The sequence below is a fragment of the Hemicordylus capensis genome, chromosome 4, assembly GCF_027244095.1.
Source record: "Hemicordylus capensis ecotype Gifberg chromosome 4, rHemCap1.1.pri, whole genome shotgun sequence".
Taxonomy (NCBI): domain Eukaryota; kingdom Metazoa; phylum Chordata; class Lepidosauria; order Squamata; family Cordylidae; genus Hemicordylus; species Hemicordylus capensis.
The window spans coordinates 174,257,263-174,277,460 of record NC_069660.1 but is presented as its reverse complement, the minus strand read 5'-3'; the positions used below and the strand labels follow the sequence as shown (position 1 = coordinate 174,277,460).

At 42.5% G+C, this 20,198-nt stretch overlaps 1 protein-coding gene across 6 annotated transcripts in view; it reads right to left on the bottom strand.

The window, feature by feature from the left end:
- Positions 1-20,198, bottom strand: part of SORCS2 (sortilin related VPS10 domain containing receptor 2) — a 248,591-nt gene that overhangs the window by 133,733 nt on the left and 94,660 nt on the right. The window lies entirely within an intron of this gene.

Below are 20,198 nucleotides of genomic sequence, written 5' to 3'. Positions count from 1 at the left end.
ACATGATTTCATTGGGAATAAATAATGTATATATAATTATATGACAATTAGGTCAGATTCTAATAAAATGAATGTCTTTGAATCTTATTTATGATACTAATTATGTTCAGAGCACAATTTACTTTTGTAATAATATCATACCAATTCTATAATTATGTGCTGTTCAGGGGCATACTGCCTAACACCATATGTATGCATTTTTCTATTATGCAGTTTTGAAATCTTGCTAACTTGGCAAAGAGGCACCTTTTAACGTGGTGATTCTCTTTATTTAGCAGGGGGAGAGTAACTGGCCCTATCGACCTCCAGCACAGTACCCTGCAGTGACTGTTGCTGGTTTGTATCTTATGTTTCTTTTTAGATTGTGAGCCCTTTGGGGACAGGGAACCATCTTATTTATTTGTTATTGCTCTGTGTAAATTGCCCTGAACCATTTTTGGAAGGGTGGTATAGAAATCGAATGAATGAATAAACAAATAAATGTACTTACCCATAGCTATCAATCTTCCTGAGTATAAATTGATAATATTCTGATAAATAAATTATCTGGCTATTTATCTCCCTTTCTAAAAGTTTCCCTCTTTGGGGATGCCTGTGGGGCAAGTGGTGACCCAACAGCATCAGGCGCACTCATCTAGGTTTTAGTATTGAGACTTTTAGTAGATGAATGCTTGAGAAAAGACAACCCTTATAGATTCCATTTTCCATGGCTATGGGGCTATGGGTTTTATTTGTGTGCGCTTATTGTGACACCACTGTTGGAGCTGGCAACAATATATGTGATATTCAACACAGAAAAGTTGGGTTTTTTAAAAGTATGTGCTCCTGAACATGAATAAAATTTGACTCTAAACCCTACGTCTTCTACAGCAGTATAATATGAGATGGAATTCTATGTATTTCCTATCTGGAATCTTATTGATTTTGCCAGGTATATTCCAAGTTACCATTTTAGCCATAACCAAACTTATATCCTTCTTCTCGCCTAGATGACTTTGGAATCCTAACTGAAGTATTGGAGCTCTCAACCATCTTTGTTATAGGGGTTGAGACTCTCCTTTCATTCCCTCTAAGCTGAGAAAACAAATCTTTCTGAAGCCAAAATTGTCTTTGGCAACTGATCTGAATCGAATTTGGGTATATAAAGATCTGATTGTCTTATATCTGTCTAGTTCTTGATCAGTCATTAAAGGACTGACAGGCAACAGACTCTAATTAACTATGATTGGCCTTCCAAGAAACTATCTTCTCTTATTTCTGTTGTGATTTTAAATTTTAACACAACTCTCCCCTTCTCAGAAAATGAGTAAAGAGGGTATATTGTGAATTTTCCAGTACCAAATGTAGATCAGTGAGTTCAAGGATAATATGCAAAACCTTTTCTTTTAGCTGAAAATAAATATATCTTCTAGCCTGAAAAACTTAACAAAAAGCTAATCAAGCTTCCCTCCTCTGTGCCTTTGCTTTAAAGAATCTTTAAGGGATCTATCTTTATGTTGTATAGGTCTGGATTTCTCATAATAATAAGTGCCATATGGATATTCATTTTGTATGAGTCTTTCCAAGGAGAATTTGTTTTGGCAAGAATAAGCACACTCCTTCCATCTCTAAGCTGCTCTAGAAGTAGGGATGTGCACAGAACTGGTGACTGCCAGTTTGAAGGTGGGGGGAGATAGCTTTAAGGACCAGGGAGGGTGCTCTTAACCCCACCCCCCTGGCATGTTTCCCCTACTGGCACTGTGCTTTAAAAGGTCCTGATGGTCAGCAGTGTACCTCCTTGCCAGCTCAGTGCATGGCGGATAGGGATGTGCAAACTGGTTCAAATTTGAACTGGTTTGGTCTGAGGTGTGAATTCTCATTGTATCATAGCAAATGAGATTTTTTTTCAATTAGACAACTCTCATGACCCCACTTTCACTTTTTCACACTCTCTATTACTATGAATAATATGAGGAAGTAATCAATTTAGCACACTTCACCTTATGAAGACAAACCTCATAAAAATAAATTCACCAAAATTCACCCCTCTGCCCAATCACTCTTAAATTGGGGATGGGTGTTAGCCTCCACCCATTAGGCACTATCTACCAGCCCACCCCACTCCTTTGGGGCAGATCCACTTTCTGCCCCCAATCTGCCCCAAAGACACCCAAACTTCAAATATTCCCAAAAAATCAGCCCTCTGCCCAATCCCCCTGAAATTGGGGTGGTAGCCTCCACCCATTAGGCACTACGACCCCACCCCACTCTTTTGGGGCAGATCCACTTTCTGCCCCCAAACTGCCCCAAAGTCACTAAAACTTCAAAAATTCTCAAAAAATCACCCCTTTGTCCAAACCCCCTGAAATTGGGGTGGTAGCCTCCACCCATTAGGCACTACCAACCCAACCCACTATTCTGCCCCAGGCCCCACTTTCTGCCCCAATCTGCCCCAAAGACATGAAAATTTCAGAAATTTACCAAAAATCAGCCCTTTGCCCAATCCCCCTGAAATTGGGGTGGTAGCCTGCACCCATTAGGCACTACCACCCCACCCCACTCCTTTTGCCCAGATCCCATGCTATGCCCCCGAACTGCCCCAAAGTCACTAAAACTTCAAAAAATCGCCAAAAATCAACCATGAACCGAATCACCCGAATTTTTCAGGTCCGAAATTCGGGTGATTTGGCTTGTGCCCGAAAAATATTGGGGGACATCGGGGGTGATTCGGTTCGGCCCCGAATCACCTGAAATTGTTCGTTTCGGGCACAGATAATTCTGTGCCCGAAATTTTTTGCACATCCCTAGTTGGCACACATGGGTGCTCCACAATAGGGAATAATGGGCTGGTTCGAGTCCCATTATACCCTATGAGAAAAAATTCAAAAATTCAAAAATGCATAAAAAATCGTACAAGTGTCCGATTGCTTTGGGGTTACCTCACCCCATGGGGTCTTGCTCAGCTCACATCTCCTAGTCTCTCAACAGAAGTCCCAGGCTCTCTTCAACTTGCCAGCCCCATAATCGCCCCTTCCCAATTTATTCAGGGCAATCCTACACCACTTCCTGCCCTTGCTCCTCCCTTTCCTGCTCCCTGTGCTTTTATTATATCACTGTAAAGCTGTTGCTCTTTTCCCCCTTAGGTTCCCACACCACCCCCCTGGTGTTACCTGATCTGCTGTGTGGTTTTTCTTCCAGGGCTCTTCCCTGACCCCAGCAGGTAATGGGGTCTTCAGGGTGGGGGTTGTTCCCTACATCTTGTAATATTACTTACCCAAATATTTGTGGTAGTATTTTTGTATACACAGAAATAACATAAAGAAAATAGACAAAGGGCTATATTTTCAAGACAATGCGACTCTCTCAACAATGGAGGTTCTGATCTAAATATCTATAGGAACAAACAATAATCAAACACAACTTTTTGTGGGATATCTTTAGCCCTAATACTGTAAGTGCATAGCACTTTTAGTTTCCTATGCAATGCAACAGAGATAGCATATACCCCATATCCATCAAACTATGAACTGCAATTTTTAAAATATGACATAGGATTCACAATGAAACACCACAGGACACTTAACCTCATTCAGTTGAACCTTATCTGGAACACAAAGCTCGGTGTGTGGGGAGAGTTGTATGATTTTCCCCCCATTCTTGAATGGAGTACAATCTACCCCAAATACCATCTGAGCATTATGATTTAGAGCAGGGATAGGCAACCTTGGCTCTCCAGCTGTTGTTGAACTCCCACCATCCCCAGCCACAAATTGTGTTTGGGATGAGGGGAGTTGTAGTTCAACAACTGGAGAAACAAAGTTACCGACTCCTGACTTAGAGCACGCAAAACAGGAGATCTGGAAGAAAAAAGGCTATTTTGAAAACTTCCATGCAGATGACAGCAAAAGGAGAAAAGAAGCTGTAGGGGCATGCTGAATTAAGTGAAAAGAAATGATAGAGGAGAAGGGTAACCAAAGAAGAGGGCAGTGTGGTCAAGATGAGAGATTAGTAAAATACAAGTAATGTATCGGGGTTTCTCTCTATTCTCAGCAAAGGACATCAGGTTGGAACATATATTTTCAGCCAACAATCCACTAATGTGAACCACTTCCCATTCCTTGTAGCTAATCGAGGCATTACGGTTGTCTTACTTTGAGAAAAGTCGTACATAATATAAGCATCCTAATCAGTAACTTTGGTACTTTATATATGCACAACACATATCTGAAAGGGCTAGCAGCAAACGAATAGAAGCCCCCTAAGTGATCTTTGCCATGAAACCAGGTCTCGTCTCAACATACCCTGCCAGTAATGTGTGTTAAATTTTTTAGTACGTTGGGGAAGCAAATCTTTTAGGTGTAAAAAAGGAAATGTAGGCCTCAGCACTTCATACATTTTTAATAACCATAAAATGTGTTTGGAAGAGAATGACCACAGCTGAGAGGCTGACCCACAGGAATAGCACATTTTCTGTAGGCTCCCTGCACAGGAACAATGCTTTACTTTTAAAAGAGAAGATGGATGAGCAAACCCAGCCACGGCAGTAGGAAAGGTGTGTGTCAAGTTACTGATTTGAGTGCTGTTCAGTAATTTTCCAGTAAAAGTCAGCTTCAACATTTTTACTTGGAGAGAAAAAATATTTCCAAACCTTCTTTAATTGGAAATGTAGGGAAACAAGCTATTTTCATGATATTGTCTGTGTGGTATTGTACATGCCTGTGATGTTAGTCAGTTTTATCAACCCATTCAGAGGAACTGAAAAACCCAAGCTGGGTAGAGAGTCGCTGCTGAAAAAAATTAAAAGTAGACACTGCTCTTCTTATTCATTCTCCTGTCATTTCTTGGCTGATTTCCTGGCAGCGTATATCCTTCCCTTAATGTATGCTCCTATTTTCACATCTGTCCTTGAGAACCCCAAGGTTCCAATTCCAGCTCCAGCATAAGGCTTTGGAAAACTTCTCTCTCTCTCAGGCTAACCTGCCTCACAGGAATGGTTGTGAGGAAATCAGACCATTGGAAATGAGATAACGTGGCATCTGCTTGCTGGTGTACTTGGACTGAGAGCTGCCACAGTGGGAGCTGCGGGAGCCCTGCTCTCCTCTTCCTTCAAGCTCCCCTGTGCCGCTCCCAAAATGTGCTTGAAGCCCGCTTCAGGCACATCACTAACACCCATCATCCCCAGGCACAATAAATTGTAGCTGGGGGTGCTGGGAGTTGTAGTTCAGCAACATCCGGGGGACCCCTGGTTGGGAACAGGTGTACTTAGCCACAGAGCTTGAGGGCAAGGTCCATGGCTTCCTGCCTCCTGGGGGCCTCCAAACAATCTGGGGGCCGCGCCAGAGCCCCACCGCTGTGCTGCTGCAGCCCCGCTGCACAGATATTTCCCATCTTCAGTGCTGGTGGGTGGTGGGTAAACTGAGCGGAGCAGGCCACCCGCCACGACGGCGGCAGCGCATGGGCTTGCACACGGCCTTCTCCCCACTCCTTGGCTGGCATGTGGGTTTCTCTCCGGCCGGTGCGCCAGCGCAGTTAGAGTATGGAGAGTGTCACATGCTGTGACGTCACGGCATGCAACGCTCTCCATACTCAAACTGCAAGCCCACAAGCTGGCCAGGGAGTCTGGAGAAGTCTGTGCGCAAGCCCGCATGCCACCGCCACCACCAAGGGGGCGGCCTGCTCGGCTCGGCTCGGCTCACCCCCCACGCTCCCAGTGGTGAAGATGGGAAATATCAGCACGGTGGGGCAGTGGCGGCACAGCAGTGGGGCTCTAGCAAGCCTCCCCCGAACATTTGGAGGCCCCCTAGGAGGCAGGAGCAATGGTGGGGAACTGGTTCTGTTTCCAACTGGCCGCCAAGTAGCGGGGTGGTGGGAGGGGAGCCTGCTGAGCAAGACTCAGACTGTTCCATTTCCCTTTAGAATGTACCTAGAGAAGATTCTCCTAGCTAGTGTTTGCAGCTAGAATCCTGACGATTTACCAGTTGGCTGCTAGCTTTTCTCCAGATTCTTTTGTAAAGGCAAACAAAGTAGCTGGCTCTTGGGGCTGGGTGGGGGGAAGACCCACATTGAAGTGGTGGGTAGCTTCTGCCTTTTAGGATCGACCAGGATCCAGCAGTCGAAATATGCCGCAGACGAGCACTTGGTAGGGTTGCAATGAAGGCCTTGGAAAGGATACTTAGATGCTGTGATGTGACTATATCTACAAAGATTAGAATAGTTCGGACAATGGTTTTTCCCATGACACTCTATGGATGTGAAAGCTGGACTTTGAAGAAGCAAGATAGAAAAGGTATTGACGCTTTTGAACTTTGGTGCTAGAGAAGATTTTTGAGGATACCATGGACAGCCAGAAAAACAAACAAATGGATCATAGAACAAATCCAGAATTTTCACTCAAGACACAAATGACCAGACTCAAACTGAAACTATCATACTTCGAACATCTTAAAGGCCAAGTTGAAGACAGATCATCCTGGAGAGAATCTATCTATGTGGTTGCTAAGAGTCAACACCAACTTGACGGCACTTAATCCATCAATCAATCACCACTGTTCCCTCTAACAGGGATTGCTAGATGTTGTTGACTACAGCTCCCAACAACCCCAGCTACAGTGGCCTTTGGCTGGGGATTATGGGAGTAGTAGTCAACAATATCTGGGAATCCCTGTTAGAGAGAACACTGACTATCATCTGGTAACTGGAGTCAACTGTATGGGAAGGACCTATTGTAATACAACAGAGGAGACAGCCTAGGTTGTTACTTGGCTGAGTCTCCCCTCCTTTTGCTGGAGTTTGAACTGCATACTGTGACAAGCCTGGTTGAGTTGTTGGATTCTGCCTTCCTGCCTGGTTCAATGCCAGAGCAACTGGCCCCCCACTCTCATCTGGATTAATAATAGTGAGATCATTTCCTGAGTGGGAGTTGCTTCTACAGCTCATGCCATTAATCTTTGTTGTTTAAATGGATGTCTTGGGGAGGAAGAATATCAGTTTGCACAGTTTCACTGTTTTATGAGTGGGCAGTGTTGCCTCTTGCCGGATTAAATAAATAGGAAAATAAATAAATAGGAAAATAAATAAATAGGAAAAATGGTACAAGACTGAATCTGATATCGGGGACTAAAGACAACTAATCTAGCTGTGGCTTTTCAGCAGAGAGAAGAAGGCATGGATCTGCAGTTTGGTTTGCATTTCTTGTGGGTCCTGTTGGGTACATTCGAGGTACATACTGTGAATTTCTAAAATGAAAAAAGTATGGGATCTTATGCCTATCTATCTGGATGTCAGTCTGACTGAGATCCTACCCCTACCCCCAAATTCTGGAAAGACACTGAAATATAGAGGTTGGTTGTGATTATTCAGCAATGAGATATTCTGCACATGTTCAGAGGTTATTTCACATTTCCAGGATTAAGCAATAGCACCGCATATAAGTTCTCATACTAAGCTCTGGTTGATACTGACTCAAATTAAACCTGTAGCTTTGTCCATGTAGTTAAAATCAAGTCCTTGCCATTTTAGGTGAGTGAATGGCTTAATTTCTGAAAGGTTGAATGGCCTTGACATTTTAAAAACTTTGATGCACTGTTACTTTGACTTTTGTCAATGCGTATGTATGTGCAGTCTAAAAAAACCAGTGGATTCAAAAACGTAAAGCCCTATGGGGCTTTACTAAGAGTAAAGCTTAGTTTCCAAATAAGAGATGCTGGAGCTTCCCTTTGCTTGAAAGTCATTCTCTCTGCCTACAAGTGCGCAGAAAATACGCAGATTTCTCAGTCAGGCAACCATGGTTCTATGCATATGTTTAAATACACATTTTCTTTTATTAGTGCTATATGTCCTATTATAGGGAATGGATTTTAAAAAAATTGCAGCTCCATCATCTTCAGAAATCACTAGATACCACCTCTATTAAACAACAGTTCAGTGGAAGCGCACATACATAAAGGGGCATTTCCAAAGTGAAATACCCCTTTTTGGGTAGACACTGGAGGACTGGGAGGAGCCAAAATGTTCAATTAAGGAAAAAGGAAAGATTGTGCCATCAAGTTGGCATCAGCTCCTGGCGACCACAGAGCCATGTGGTTTTCTTGGTAGAATACAGGAGTGGTTTACCATTGCCTTCCTCCCGCACAGTACGAGATGATGCCTTTGCCGTTGTCACTCCACCACCTCCAGCACCTTCCTATATTGCTGCTGCCTGATATAGGCGACTACAAATATATATTTACTAGGCACAGTCTGGGAAGCACACTAGCAGGGATTCGAACTAACAGCCTCTGCTTCCCCGCTGCGCCACCACAGCTGATCAAAAGGCTCAATACACTTCTAAAATGCCAATCAAAAACCAAGAGGCACTGCAGAACTCTCTGAAACTCTTTTAAACTCTTTTCTGTTCTGTCCCATATTGCTCCAATGTAAAAACTATGTCTGTGGATAGGTTGCAGTTAGTTACCTTCCACATCAGCACTGCCAGCCCCTCTGAAGCAACAGTGACATGGCAAATAGCTTCACCATCCCACCTGTCCCCTACAGTACTTGTTCCACACATTGAATGATTGACTGATTAAGTGCCATCAAGTTGGTGTCGACTCTTAGTGACCATATAGATAGATTCTCTCCAGGATGATCTGTCTTTAACTTGCCCTTTAATGTCTCTCAGTGGTGTATTCATTGTTGTTGTAATCGAGTCCATCCATACATTACTAGAGCTGTACAGGACCAGATCATATGAAAGCAGCTCCTACACTGCAAATGTAGTATCTGAACTGGTCCTAGCTCATTCACTGAACTTGCTTAATTTGTTTTCCTCTCTGTACTGTATTTGTTTTGCTCTGTCTACCTGACTTACCTTTACTGCCTTGCTTTTCTCTCCTCCCACTGTGTTTTTCTTAGCAGCCATGGTTTGCTTTCTTTATGATTGACCAATTTCCTATTTCTTCTCTTTTTCTGTGGCCTTCTTAATTACTGCTCAGTGTTTAACAAATTTGCAATTGTCTGCAATTCTTTTTGTTGGAACATCTCCACACGTTGGCTCTTACTGAGCCTTGGCTTTCCCCAGCTGACTCTGTTACTCCTGTTGCCCAACAACTCTGGCTCTCTGTCATTTTCCCACGCTCCCCACCATGATAATCATGATAAGTACCTTTTCAAGAAGGCTATAGCTTTTCCTCTTCTCAAAAACCTCTCTTTATCCATGCTATTTCTCTGTTACCCTTTCCTTCTAAATTGTTATAACTAAAATGTAATAAGTGCATTATAGTCTGTTCCTGCAGTCTTGATTTCTTTTTCCCTACTGAATCCCTGCCATCTGGTTTCCATTCATACTACCGAACTAAACCCTCATTCACAGAAATGTCAAATGATATTTTGGTCATTAAAGGTCAAGATATTTTCTTTTGCCTTACATTTTTTGATTTCTCCTTTGCCTACAATGCCATTGCATACTCTTTTCTTCTGAAATTCTTGCCTGGTCTTGGTTTTTCTACAACTATTCCTGTATTCTACCAAAGAAAACCACATGGCTCTGTGGTCACCAGGAGCTGACACCGACTCAACGGCACAACTTTACTTTACTTTAATCCTTTTGGGGGCCAAACTTTACATACGCATGATGATGCAGGAGGTCTGTGATCAGCTCTCTCAACATCCTCTTTTCAAAGCTCAAGAGCAGCAAAAGATGGAATTCTAAGCCGAGTTAGCCCAGGCAGCAGCACTGGGAGAGAAGGTTTAGCCCTTCCCCCTCATGCCGTTTCCACAATCAAAATCACTCTCTGAAACTTCTACAAGCCCAGCTTGGGGGAAGGGAGGCCACCTGTTTGTGCTGGTCTTCTCCCCCGCCCCCAGCAAGGCTATTAGCATCTTCAGGAGGCACATCTTGATTGGGAAAATACATCGGGAGAGTTCAACCATCCCTCTGTGCCCAGTGCTGCTGCCACAAGCCAATTCCCAATGACCCACAACTGCTTTTAATTATTTTTAAAAGGTTGTTTAGACATCCAATCATGGATCATGTGTAGTTTAGTCCTTGGTGGTTTTTAATCTGTCTGATCGTTCTGTGTGTGTGTGTGTGTGTGTGTGTGTGTGTGTGTGTGTGTGTGAGTTCAGGATTCCCTAAAGGCTTGTTTTCCATTTTCTACTGGTATCCCTTCAAGAGTCTTTCATTAAGACATCTTCTGTGTATATTCTTTCTCTATGTGATTGCATAGCTTCCTTTGATCTGAATTATCACTGCACTAATGATTTCAGGTTTATCTTTCTGTGCTCTCTTTCTCATATCGCCTTTTCCTGCCATTTCTTCTTGGATGTTCCACCTCAAAATCAACAAAGCTAAAACAGAATTCATTGCATTTCCACACAGAATTTCTCCCTCACCCTTTCTCTCTCTCACTATTTAAACAACAATGTACATGCATTTGAAAAGACCAAATTGGCCCAGTTTTCCAGACATGTGTACATGAGTGTATAAGGATGTATATGCATATTTTACTTCCACAAAATGCATTTGCTGCATAAAACACAATAGTAACAGCAATGTCTCCCAGAGGAATTGTAACAGCAGTGCTGCCCTCAAATTCTGTCCATTTCTAACCAATGAACAAATTACAAAAGCACTTGCAATTCTTTTGTCCGGAGGCAACCCATAATTAATGGCATCTGTCATGAAAACTAAGCAGCATTCACTACATTCCAAACTCCAGATTCAGAGATCTTTGAATCCAGCACAACAGAGAATAGGCCTTCAAATGTCATTTTGAAGCAACTGATTGACAAATAAGCCAAATTAGCAGGCATTATCAATATGTTTTTAACTTGGATCACCTTGTTTAACAGCAGCCTGTAATTCATCCCATTCCTTTAAGCATGCCTGATGGCTCCATCCTAACAAGACTTCAATTCTTGTCTGTCCTGGGCACTAAAACAAGGGTGACACACACAGAAAGCCAGGAAGTTCTGCAATCTTGGAAATGTCCAGTTACATTTCTAACAAAGGAACCAGTGTGCTAGGAAGAGGAAATGGGAATTAGAGTTTATTAAAAGCTCCGAGTGTGGAGTGATGATTTCAGAGGCTTTGTCAGCTTCAAAGCGAACAAAAATGATAGAGCTTGGTGCTTTTACAGCTCATTACAGGGCCAACCACTTATGTCTCCCAACCAACCAAGACAGAAGCAAAAGGTTGATAAGTAGTTATCAAAAGAATGGAAATAGAAAATGTCATAGGCTGAAATAAACCCAGTGATCTTGCTAGAAGAAGCCAGCATTCAAATGCAAACTTCAGGAGACTGAGACCCCCACTTCACTGCACCCACTATGCTGTGGGAGCTGCTTTCCCATAGTGCAATCTGTGGTGTGTGTGTGTATGTGTGTGTGTGTGTGTGTGTGTGTGTGTAGGAAGCACTCATAAGTGAGACCAATTGCGTGTGCCTTTTCCAGTTGATCATACTTTAACCAGTAAGGATAGAGGAGAATGATTGACTCGGGAAAATCCACACAATTGGCCCCACTCATGTGGTTGCTTCATTTACATACTTTCCCCAGTGCCACATATGGAAGTGCCTCTCAAAGCTCAGAGCCTTCCGCATTAAAAAGTATTTCCGGTATTAGGACATTATTTCAGTCTATGATAAAATACTGCAATATTAAATTTATATTAAGTTTTTCTGTCTCTGCAAGTTTATTATTATGTCTTACTGGGCTGGTTGATTAAAACCATTTTAGGGTTAAAGAAAACAATAAATGGTGCACAAAATAAACCCAAATAAAAACCTTAATATACAAATCTTAAATCATGAAGTATTTCATTTAATCAAACTTGCATAATAAATTATAACCCTTCATTGATTCCTATGCATTGATCCCTCTCATAACACACAAAAATTGATACTACTAAAATCGTTGTGAATGATCATACATTAAACTAATCTCCTTTCATTAGTAGTGTATAAAATAGGTATAATAATAATAATAATAATAATAATAAAAACCAATAACAATAACAAGAATAAGAATAAGAAGTCCACTCCAAATGAATATTTCTTCTAAGGTTTAAAGTCTGTTTGAAAAAAGGTCAGTATAATGTCCTTAATGAAACTCCATGGATATTTCTTAAGTGTCCATGCTTAAGAATTGATATGAATAGTTCCAGAAAGATGTCTAATAGTTCTTCACAATATGCCAGACGCGTTTCGGCAGTTTCTCAGTCTTCTTCAGTGGCATTAATCCAAAAATTCTTTACAATCCCTCAATATAGTAGTGTGTCTACAATGTTCTAATACTGTGGCTCAACATAAAGACATCCAATGTTATAATTTATTATGCAAGTTTGATCAAATGAGATACTTCATGATTTAAGATTTGTATATTAAGATTTTTATTTTGAGTTCTTTTGTGCACCATTTACTGGGCTGGTTAACATGTAACAAAGAGCGTCCCCATATCTCAGGAGCACACACACCCCTTTTACCTTTGCATGTGCAAAAGGATTCTAAAATCCAAAATAAAATTGAGGTTGAATCTCAGGTTTAGATCCTGATTTATGTTGGAATTCTGGCTAGAATAAGTCAGGAACACTCTGTTTGGACATAACTAGTTATCCTGGCTTGTTTTCAACTGGAATCAGAAGTAGAATTCCTACAATTCTTGTACTCAAAGGAGAGGGAGGAGCCAAGGCTCCGCATTTCCAAGGCTCAGCAAAACCACATGAAGCCAAGGTTTAATCCTGGCTCTGTGTTGTCTGAAATTATTATTATTTATTTGATTTCTATATCGCCCTCCCAAAAATGGCTCAGGGCGGTTTACAGAGAGAAATAATAAATAAATAAGATGGATCCCTGTCCCCAAAGGGCTCACAATCTAAAAAGAAACATAAGACACACATCAGCAACAGTCACTGGAGGTACAGTGCTGGGGGTGGATAAGACCAGTTATTCTCCCCCTGCTAAATAAAGAGAATCACCATGTTAAAAGGTGCCTCTTTGCTAGTTTAGCAGGGGTTGAAGTGGTCCCTTCTGTCATTTCCTTGTCCCTTTCTTTGTAATGTGTAAGGTATACTATTATTATATATGTGAGTGATGTTGGACAAATAATAGTTTTTCGCAGCACTTCTGATTGGTTGATCTCAAACATCAAATATACATTAATAAATCCTCTCTAAAACAACAGCCGTGTAGTAGTAAAGAAAGTAAAGAGAGGCACTTGGGGACACAACTGAGGTCCTGACACCTCCCCGCAATTCCAGTGTCTGAAGCAAGAGCTAGATTTTGTCCCTTTTCAAATGTGCGGCAGCTTAAGCCCAGCTGCTCTTTTTTTTTTTTTTAAAGGTTTTTTATATAGCAAGAAAAAAAATTCTACTTGCAATAGGGGTGTACACAAACTGCAGTTCAAGCACTGTTTGGGAGCGGGGATCAGGAGCTTTAAGAAAGAGGAGAGCAGGTAAGGACCTCTGTCACCGCATGCCATGTCAGTTATTGTGGGTTATGAGTGGGATCAATGTGCGGTGCCCATCTGGCACCATTTGTGTGGTCAGCATGGTATTGGTGACCACACAAATGTACCAACACCATGTGAGTACTGGCACCGTGCAGGGGTACTTGGGACGTACATGGTGCTGCTTGGTGCATGGTGCGGCGCTCTCCTCTTTCTTCAAGCTCCTGGTCCCCACTCCCAAACAGTCCTCAAACCACGGTTTGAACTACCCGCAATTTGAACATGCAAAGAACTACCATTTTTCATGCACACCCCTAATTTGCAACAACAATTACATGTGTGTTACATTCGCTTGATAGAAAGTTGATCAAAAGAAAAGGAAACCTCTTTGTACATAATGCTACTTAAGTAACATCAAATCCAGGCATTCATAGCCCATATACGTGATCTCATAAAATTCAGTCGGACCTATTCTGAAACGGTGCTTATACCCATAGTTTGGCCCCTCTGTCTGCATGCCCCTGCCCTGGGTCATGCATTCTGTAAGCATGCCAAAACCGGGTAATTTTATTTAATTTTATTTCATGTTAGTAACAATACAGTACTATGTATCTTGGAGTAAGGGTGTGCACAAACCGTGGTTGGAGCACTGGTTCAGGTCCAAACTGGTTCGGTGCCACAGGGTCCCAAGTACACCCACACGGCGCCAGCATAGCCACCATTTGTGTTGTCAGTAGGGTTGCCAACACTGCGTTGGCAGAAATTGGGACAGAAATTCTGGGGAGGCCGGGGGGGCTGGAGGCATGGCCACCTAAGGCCACCTAACTTGTATTTAAGGGAAAAAAGCTTTGAATGGCTGCTCTCTTGGGCAGGGCAGGGACCAGGGCTGGCTGGGGCACGTATGCAGAAGCCTGAAATCAGCCCATCAGCCTCATTTGGAGGAAGGCAAGGCTAAGGAAGGGAGTCCTTCCCCCACCCTCCCTCCTTCCTCCCCGCTGCTGGAGTCAGTGACTGGTGGCCGCAGCAGTAAGTGTTCTCCAGGACAGGAGACAGGAGGGAGCAGAGCCTTTTTAGCAGCAGCACTCTGCCCGCCCCAGCCAGCCCTGGACCCTGCCCTGCCCCAGAGAGCAGCTATTTGTTTCCCATTGCTTGGGAGGTGGAAGAGCTCTTGCTGCTGTCCTGCTCTGCCACTGCTCAGCAGCAGCTCTAAAAGTTTTGTGGTTTTTTAAATTAAGGGGAGAAAAAGTGGGGAAAAATGCGTCCCGAACGGGATGAACATTTCCCCACTGAAAGTCAGGACAACCCGCACAGTGTGGACCACTTGGCAACTTTAGACACATCAGCATGGTGTTGCTGACCAAGCAAATGATACCCAAACATAAGTGGATGCCCTGCGCATGCTGGTGCCACATGGGGACACTTTGGATGAGTGCCACCTGAGTATGAAGCTACATGGGGCAGCGGAGAGCAGCTAAGGACCTGCTCTCTCCTTTCTTAAAGCTCTTGCTCCCCACTCCCCTCAGCACCAAACCAGTGCTCAAACTGCAGTTTTTGCACAACATTATCTTGGAACTTTGTGCTTCACAAACTGAAGGGATCGCTAAGGCATGAGCAATGGTGACTTACTTTGCTTTTCTTCTAATACACATGAAGAGGGATTTGCTGATTGACCATCAGAACTACTACACAAAGCTCACAGATCTCTGTGATAAGAACTGCAGATCTTCAATATTATATAAGAATCAGGGAAGCAGAAACAAAAGTCACCTGCAGCCCTGTTTCTGATGAATATGCAAGTTGGATATCAGCCTTTTCCCAATGAAAGAGCTCAAAGCCTCTGAATGGATTCATGCTATGACTGATTGAGTGATTGATTAAGTGCCATCAAGTCGGTGTCAACTCTTAGTGACTGCATAGATAGATTCTCTCCAGGATGATCTGTCTTCACCTTGGCCTTTAAGATCTCTCAGTGGTACATTCATTGCTGTCGTAATCGAGTCCATCCACCTTGCTAATGGTTGTCCTCTTCTTCTCTTTCCTTCAACTTTCCCCAGCATTATGGGCTTCTCAAGGGAGCTGGATCTTTGCATAATGTTTCCGAAGTATGATAGTTTGAGCCTGGTCATTTGTGCCTCAAGTGAAAATTCTCGATTGATTTGTTTGATGATCCATTTGTTTGTTTTCTTGGCTGTCCATGGTATCCTCAAAAGTCTTCTCCAGCACCAAAGTTCAAAAGCGTCAATGCTTTTTATATCTTGCTTCTTCAAAGTCCAGCTTTCGCATCCATAGAGTGTCATGGCAAAAACCACTGTCCGAACAATTCTAATCTTTGTAGGCGTAGACACGTCATAGCATCTAAATATCCTTTCCAAGGCCTTCATTGCTACCCTACCAAGTGCTAGTCTGCGGTGTATTTCCTGACTGCTGGATCCTTTACTGTTGACAGTTGATCCTAAAAGGCAGAAGCTATCCACCACTTCAGTGTCTACATTGTCAATTCTGAGGCTGGTTGCTGTACCCATTGCCATTAGTTTAGTCTTCATTACATTTAGTCGTAGTCCCATTTTTTCACTGTGCTCCTTGACTTTCATTACTAGAGCTTGCAGATCATCCGCTTTCTCAGCTATCAGAGTGGTGTCATCAGCGTAGTGCAGGTTATTGATGTTTCTTCCTCCAACTTTAAAACCACACTCATCTTCTTCCAATCCAGCTTCTCTCATTATATGTTCATCATATAAATTGAATAAAGAAGGAGAAAGTATACAGCCTTGTCTTACTCCTTTTCCGATCTGGAACCAGTCTATTTCAACATGTTCCGTCTGGACTGTGGCTTCCTGTCCTGTGTATAGGTTTCTCATGAGAACAATGAGGTGTTATCGGATGCCCATTCTCCTAAGAATATTCCACAACTTGACATGTTCAACACAATCGAAGGCTTTTCTGTAGTCAATAAGCACAGATTGACTTCTTTCTGGTATTCTTTGGCTTTATTTTTATTTATTTATTTTATATTATCAAATTTGTACACCGCCCCAAACTTTCATCTCTGGGCGGTTAACAATAACATAAAACCAGTTAAAAACATATACAAAAAACTTTTTAAAAAATTAAAAATAAACCAGAGATTAAAACCCCAAATTTTTTTAGGAAGCTGAGAAGGCTTGGGCAAAAAGATAGGTTTTAAGGTGTTTTTTGAAAATTGCAGAGATCGAGGATCGTATCTCAGCAGGGAGCGCATTCCACAATCTCGGGGTAGAGACCGAGAAAGCACGTCTCTGTGTAGCTACCAAACGAGTTGGTGGTAACTAGCGACGGACTTCCTCAGATGACCTCAATGGGCAGTGCGGCTTGTAGTGAAGAAGACACTCACCTAGATACCCAGGGCCTAAGCCATTTAGGGCTTTAAAACCACACTCATCTTCTTCCAATCCAGCTTCTCTCATTATATGTTCATCATATAAATTGAATAAAGAAGGAGAAAGTATACAGCCTTGTCTTACTCCTTTTCCAATCTGGAACCAGTCTATTTCAACATGTTCCGTCTGTATATAACTGTATATAACTGTATATAACCTATAACTAGCACTTTGTATTTTGTCCAGAAACATATTGGCAGCCAGTGTAGATCCATCAGTAAAGGAGTCACATGGTCTCCCCAAGATGACCCAGAGACCAACCTGGCCAATGATTCAGCATGCATCAACAATGATGTTGCTTGTTCCTCAGCCTTTTCTGAAACCAGCTTGAACATCTGGCATTTCCCTTTCCACGTAGGGCTCTAATCTACGTTGGATGATCCTGAGCATTATTTTGCTAGCATGTGAAATTAAGGATATTGTGCGATGGTTTGCGCAAACTGTTGTCTCCTTTCTTTGGTATGGGTATGTAGACTGATGTCTTCCAATCTGTTGGCCACTGTTGTCATCCTTAACGACTTCTTGATTTCATTCCACAGTTCCTCTGGTTCCCTATCAATGAGGTTCAGAACTTCAAAGTGGTTCCTGACAGTCTCCTTGAAAATGGTGGGTACATTCTCAAGATCATATCGTGGGAGCTGGATAGCTTTGTTTTTCCGTTTTAGCTTGACTTGGAATCTGCACATGAGCAGTTCGTGATCTGTTCCACAATCGGCCCCTGGCCATGTCTTTGCTGTTATAACTGAGTTCTTCCACCTCCTTGCACCAATAATATAATCAGTTTGATTTCTGTTTACTCCATCTGGTGATGTCCATGTGTATAGGTGCTGCTTTGGTTGTTTGAAGAATGTGTTAGTAATGAAGAGATCATTGGCTTGGCAGAAACTAATAAGTTGTGCTCATGCTTCATTTCTGTTTCCTAGGCCATATAGGCCGACTGTGTTTTCCTCCTTCCCTTTCCCAACTTTGGCATTCCAGTCTCCAACCACCAGCATCACATCTTGCTTGCATGTTCTGTCAATTTCAGACTGGACTTGAGAATAAAACTCATCAACTTCCTCTTCTTCTGCATCAGTTGTTGGGGCCTAGACATGAAGAACTATCATGTTAAAGGGTTGTCCACAAAATCTAATTGATATTAGTCGGTCACTGACCGCATTGTATCCAAGTACTGTCACTGATATATCCTTTCTACTATGAAAGCAACATCGTTCCTTCTCTGGTTTTCGTATCCTGAGTAGTAAACAGCATGATTTTCTGACTGAAAGTGTCCCATTCCAGTCCATTTTAATTCACTAATGCCTAAGATGTCAATCTTCTAAGATGTTGATTCATTTCATCTTTCACTGTGTCGAGCTTTCCCATATTCATGCTTCTTACGTTCCACGTTCCCATTGTAATTCTGTCTTTGTAGCTTCAGATTTTCTTTTCCCACATGGCAACATCAGCTGCTAGACGTTCAAAAGGCTTTAGTCTATCCACTTCATAAACACCATCAGTACTTCATAAACACCATCGGTGCTTCATAAACACCATCGGAAGATTTTCAGCTCTTCCTCAGTAGCATGTTGAGTACCATCAGACCTGAGGGGCCCATCATCCGGCACTACATTGACAATCATTCCATTTTGTCAATCCATGTGGTTGTCTTGGTAAAATGCAGGAGTGGTTTACCATTGCCTTCTCCTGCACAGTATGAAATGATGCCTTTGTCGTTGTCTCTGATGTGATCATCTGCCTCCAAGCACCTATATCACTGCTGCCCAATATAGGGGCCTGCTTCCTTGAGCTGGGCAGATGGGATGACCTTCGCGCTTTGGGTGACTCTACTGGGAGTATGCCTCCCGGTGTACTTTGCTCATCCCACCCAGGAACATCCCCTCACCACGATGAGGCAGCACAGCAGGACTGGGTGGGGGGGGGTGTTCATGCTATACTCTCATGTAAAACAATTTAAAATGTAACTTGACCTATAACAACAACAAGATATTTATATACCGCTTTTCAACAAAGGTTTCTGAAGCAGTTTACATAGCGAAATAATATTAGATGGATCTCTGTCCCCAAAGGGCTCACAATCTAACAGACACTGATTTCTCAAAAATCAGTCAACACTCTGCCTTGGTTAAAACTATTGAGGCGAGTCTCAAGATCAGTGAGACCCACTTTTGCAGCTATTGTGGGGAGAGCGGGCTAAGCCCACTCTCCTCGCAGACTATCACGGTGGGAGCCCTGGGTGGCCGGATCGGTCACCCACACGATTGCCGGCTCCATGATGGAGCTGGCGGGGGCTGGAGAGCTCGGGGGCTGTGCACCCCTGGAAGCTCCAGTATGCCCTGCGCAAGCGTCTTTTCGCCTCCCCTCTGGGGGTCTACTCACGAGTAGCCACAGCGCGGAGCCACGCCACGGCTACTCACGATCAGATAGCCCGGGTTTGCGGAGCACTTGCTCCGCAAACCTGGGCTAAGGGGAGGGCTACAGAAACGGGTGACCCGCTTGTAAACCACTGGGCTCGCCTACGAGCCCGGTGGTTTACATGATTGGCAAAAATCGGGCTAGGCTCTCCTAGCCCGATTTTTGCCGATCGTAAGAATAGCCTCATTATCTGTCACAGCAGGTTACTCAACCCAGCACAATAGTTTAAAGAAACCCCACTGCATTTATTATTGTAAAATGACATCAAACATTGTCTCTGGTTCTACAGTTCTTGTGCTAAGCAGAAACCCACACGTGCATCTACAAAAAGTCAAAGCATTTCAAACCACACCAATGAGATTTCCTCCACTGTGCCCTAACATGTTTTTAGATAAATTGTGTTTTCCTCCTTTCAGTGGGCATCCCCAGATTTCATTGTACATGCAGTTAGAGTAGCCTGATTTTATATATTATTATTATTATTATTATTATTATTATTATTATTATTATTATTATTACGATTAATATTACTACAACACATCAACTACAGAAGGCCATACTACTCGGGACAGCACAAATACTCCTACAATATCTTTAATTCTTCTTTAGTTATCCTAGACCCTTGGAAAAGGCCCAATAATTAAAGTACCAAATCTAATCAATAACATCTGGTAGACTGTGTGTAAATAGAATAATTAATAAATTACTATTATTATTATTAATACTTCCAGTTTTGTCCCATAAGAAATACATAAATAGAGTTAGAAAGAGTTGGCTACCTATGGTTAAGCACAACTACTACTTAATGCAGGCACCCTTAAAATATTTTTAGGTAAATCATGGCAAGAGTTATGCACTATACCATGCTTCTGAAACCTGTAGCTTTACTTACTTATTTTTATACTATGTGCAATAAAATCTCCAAAGTGGCTCAGAACAGTTAAAAACACTGCATATAAAACAAAA